Here is a 4,946-nt window from a genome sequence, read left to right on the forward strand (position 1 = left end):
CCTGGCGTAAGTTGCGGAACTCTCGCTTCTTCATTTGCATAGCTCCAGTGGAGACATGGGTTGTGCGGAAAGCTTGCTGAAACTAGTCCCAAGTGACATTGGCTATAGGAAAAGTGGTTGTGTAATTCTCCCACCATGAGGCTGCTAGTCCATCCAATTGATGTGCGGCAAAGCGCACTCTCTCAGCATCTGTGCAACCTGCGGTGGTCAACTCCCTTCCAATACGACGCAACCAATCGTCCGCAACTATGAGCTCGGTGCTACTGGAAAACACTGGCGGCTGTAACCTTAGAAAACGGGCTAGGTTGTCCACGGGTGGCGGGTTGTTGTTGTTGTTGTTGTTGTTGCCCTGATTCTGAACTAGCAATTGCATCAAGGTATTCTGCTGTTGGATCAACTGGGTGAGCTCCGGTGGGAAGGCAAAACTGGTGTCACGTCTCGGAGGCATCTAAGGGTTTAGATGGAAGAGATTAGAATAAAGAAGCGGGTCTAATGAGAAAACACTACCCATATGCACATGAGACAAACACAATCATTTCACTCAATCAAGCAAGCAAGGGCATACAAACGATCTAGAACTATCGCACAAGTGCTCAACTACTACTAAATACATGGGGGAATACTAGTGATATATGGTAGTCATCTAGAAATTTTGATCGGTGGAAGACTCCATGACGTCTGCTCCAGCTTCGTTTTCATAGTCATCATCACTAGGATCGGAATCGGTGTCGTCGATGATGATGTAGTCCTCGGGGCGTCTCCTTGGATTCTTCTTCTTCTTCTATTGGTGCTGGTCCTCCCATGAATACTCCGATCTTCTTGACTAGGTCGTCATTCTTCTCCAGTAGTGTCTTGATTTCCACCTCATATCCATCGCGTACAAACTTGAGTTCTTCCTCCAGTTCGATGATTCTAGTCTTCGCCTTCTTTAAGTCCATCATGTCCGCGCACATCTGGTTTTCCTGACGTTGGATGTGCTGGTTTAACTCCTGGATGAAAGCTGCAATGGATCTATCCTTCCTGGTGCTGATTACTTCCCATTGCTCGTCTCGGCACCCACATATTTGGTAAATAGTTTCCTTAAGTTCCCGGTTGTAAACTTCTCCAATGCGTCCAATGATAATGTTGGCTGCCATGCTCTTGCCTAGACTCCAGCTGGGTGCTTCGAAAGAAAACTCTATGGGTTTAGAAGTTGGCGAGAACGTCCTTCCTGGAACTTGTACTTGTATCCTCCAGCGCTCCTCTTCAGGTAAAGTGGCGTTGTACGTCTCAGTGAAACTCGGTATTCCAATGTTCAGGTACCTAAAAACTTCCTTCAAGTGACGTCCAAAAGGTGTGTCTTCATCCGGTTGGGCAAACTTGTTCTTCATCTCTGCCATCCTAAAGAGTAGAAAATGGAGAGGAGTTAGAAATGAGAAGAGAAGGGTGACCTAGGGTTTATCTTAGTGGTCGTGTCCTACACTCAGCGTGTGCTCTGATACCATCTTGTAGCGACCCGACCTCAGATGGTCAAGTCTCTGTGCTTTAGTGTTATCCCTGGATCGGTAATGCTGACACACACAGTACTCGAAGGATTTATAACAGAGTAGCAATCACACACTTATTACATCAAATGTCTCAAGAGAGAACTTATTACAATAATATGGCTTAAGGCCATCTAATGCGATAACAGCGGAAGGCTTGGAAGATAAAGTGAGTCCATCAACTCCAACGGCATAGCTGAGCTGCACGGCAACGACCTAACGAACCTTACTCCTCACCTGAAAAGTCTGCAACATAATACGTTGCAGCCCGAAAACGGGTCAGCACATGGAATATGCTGGCGATGTAACACAGTAGAGAAAGAATAGAATAATGCTATCACTACATGCATATTTGGCTGGTGGAAAGCTCTATGGTTACAGTTTTGCGAAAAGCCAATTTTTCTCTATAACAAAGGAATAGATTTTATTTAACTATCATGGTAGTTGAAACATCATTGAGAAGGTTCCTCCAACTCAATCCCAATTAAAGTGATTAACAACCCAACAATATTAATTAAGAGTGATGAGATACATGTGATAACCAAAGTACTAGATACTCAAGAATTGTCCATAACCGGGGACACGGCTAACCATGATTAGATTGTACACTCTGCAGAGGTTTGCGCACTTTTCCCCACAAGACTCGATCGCCTCCGTTGGATTTCTCGCACTACATGGTGTTTGAGAAACGGATGACCGAGACACAGTCTTTCAGAAACATTAACTCTCTACCCCGGACAGACCATACTAAACCTACATCCCACTACCTGCTGATCTGCCTCTTCAAGAGCTTCACGTAACTTACTCAACTATGCTAGAGCCCATAATAGCTTGTGGCTGCACACGGAAGTTTCTAGCATGAATCATCTCAGTTCCCTTTGAGCCTGGGTGGCGGTTCATAGGAAGATCACACGGGTACTCCGGGATTTCCAAAAAATACAGGCAACACTGGGTACTCCAGGTGCCTCAATCCACCCAGATGTTTGATTAAGTTGCCACCTTAAGTTGAACCATTAGTTAACAAGCTCACATCTGTCATGTATTTCACTAAAACCCAAACCACGTCTACGAGCATAGCATAGCATAGTATATATAAGCAACACGTAGAGTAACTCCCAAGGGTTTGAATGTAACAGGGCAATAGGTTCTACCTCATCGACTACTTCCCAACCCACAAGTTAATAACATCCTAATCATGCAATGTTTGAGGATTGAGACTAATGCATAAAAACTAGGTGATAAAAGGGATATGATCACAGTGTTACTTGCCTTGCTGACGATATGCGAAATCTAGGGACTCGTAGTAGCACGCTTCACACTCCGGGTGTTCTATCACAAGCAAACGATAGCATACATAAGTAACAAGCAACGATGCACAAGCAAAACTCAAACAAAAGAGGTTGACCAGAAGTTTCAACTTAAGATCTCCGGTTCGCAAAAAGAATCAAATCAAATGGAGCAACAAAACTCAAACGGCGAAAGAAAGAAGCTTTGTTTACTAATCTGAAACTAGGTCAAATTTTACAATAGAGAAAACTTGTTTGAGTTGGTTATGCGGAAAGAGGGTTCCGAGATGAAACTCCGGGCGCTTGAATCGCCTGATTCCGACTAACGAGCGAAAAGAAAAACAGAAACTAAGATCGGATCAGAAATCGCGATCAGAGAAAATCACGGAATAAATCCGATAAAAGAAAACTGACGAACAGACTAATGAACGAGCGTTCATTGGCTGTTTCTAACGGGCGAAGAACCGTTCGTTAAAACGATCGTTCGGACGAATGTCCACCAAATAGGAGAACCGAGAAAAACTGGCGAATCCGAAAAAAACGGATCTAGGGTTCTAAAAAAACCGGTCAGTCTTTATAAATAAACCGGCAGCGGGGCGCGGCGGCTACCTCCGGTGAGAGGTCCGGCAGGACGGCGTCTTAGGGGGCAGTGGCGGCACGGCGGCGGCGGCTTGGCTGCAGCGGCGGCGGCTTGGCGCGGCGCGGGCGGCAGTGGTGTGGTGGGGTGTTGGGGGCGGGGGTGGCGGCGTATATAAGGGCGGGGCGGGGCGGCGCGGCTTGGAGGAGGGGGCAAGACGCGGCAGCGGAGAGGAGTCCGGCTCGGACTCCTAGTCCGATTCGGCGGCGGCGGCGCTCGCGGGGAAGGCGGCGGCGGCCTGGCGCGGCGGCCTGGCGTGGCTGGGCCTTAGGCCAAGTCGGCGCGGGAACCTCTTTTTTTAAAATAATTTCACCGACCGAAATAAATCCAAAATAAATAAATAAATAAATAAAAATCTAAAAATGCCAAAATAAATTTTCACCGTCTAAATAATTTTTTCACCGTCTAAATCTAAAAATGCAATTTTGGAAAACGTGCAATTTTTCTAATGCAAACAAAATTGCAATAAAATCCAAATAAAATAATTATTTGGTTTTAATATTTTTCCTCCAATATTCCAATTATCTTGGAGAAGTCATATTATCTCCTCTCATATATTTTAGTGTGAAATATTTTGGAGAGAAAATAGTTAAAACCAAAAATCCTCGTTTTTAAGATTTGATAAAGATCAAATTTGAAACCGGGAAATCCCCAACTGTCTCCAAGGGTCCTTGAGTTGCTTAGGATTTCGAGGATCGCGAGACGAAATGCGAATAAAATATGATATGCGTGGATGACTATGTATAACATTCCAAATTGAAAATTTGGGATGTTACAGCGTTACAAGGTGTGAAATTGAGTAAGACTCAAAGCCCGACCATGGCAGAAGATAGAAAGGGAATGAAAGTCATTCCCTATGCCTCAGCCATAGTTTCGATAAAGTATGCCATGCTATACCAAATCTATTGTATACCCTACACTGAGTTTAGCAAGGGAGTACAATAGTGATCTAGGAGTAGATCACTGGACAACGGTCAAAATTATCCTTAGTGGAATAAGGATATGTTTCTCGATTATGGAGGTGACAAAAGGTTCGTCGTAAAGGGTTACGTCGATGCAAATTTTGACACTGATCCAGATGACTCTAAGTCTCAATCTGGATACACACTACAACAAGATCCCCCCTTCAGCAACGCATTGATGCGTTGTCGTATGTCCATATAACCGTTGGTAAGGTCTACCCCAACGGATTATTATGCGTTGCCGTTGGTGGCATTGCAAGGGTCTACAACAACATATATAATTGCGTTGGTAATCGATGTGAAAAATCGTTGCAAGGTAGCAACGTATATGGTTCCAGTCTAACAACACTTTGTATGCGTTGGTGGGTAACTAGCACCTACACAAACCGATTTTGAAATGGACATACCGATTAGTGTGACCCTTTTATGTTAGTACTTTATACATTACCAACAATATTTATCAACATTGATAATGCAGATGAACGGGAAATCCAGTAAATAGAAATATCTCATTTATTAAATCTAATCGGTTGCATTA

This window comes from Triticum dicoccoides, chromosome 6A (assembly GCF_002162155.2).
Source record: "Triticum dicoccoides isolate Atlit2015 ecotype Zavitan chromosome 6A, WEW_v2.0, whole genome shotgun sequence".
Classification (NCBI taxonomy): domain Eukaryota; kingdom Viridiplantae; phylum Streptophyta; class Magnoliopsida; order Poales; family Poaceae; genus Triticum; species Triticum dicoccoides.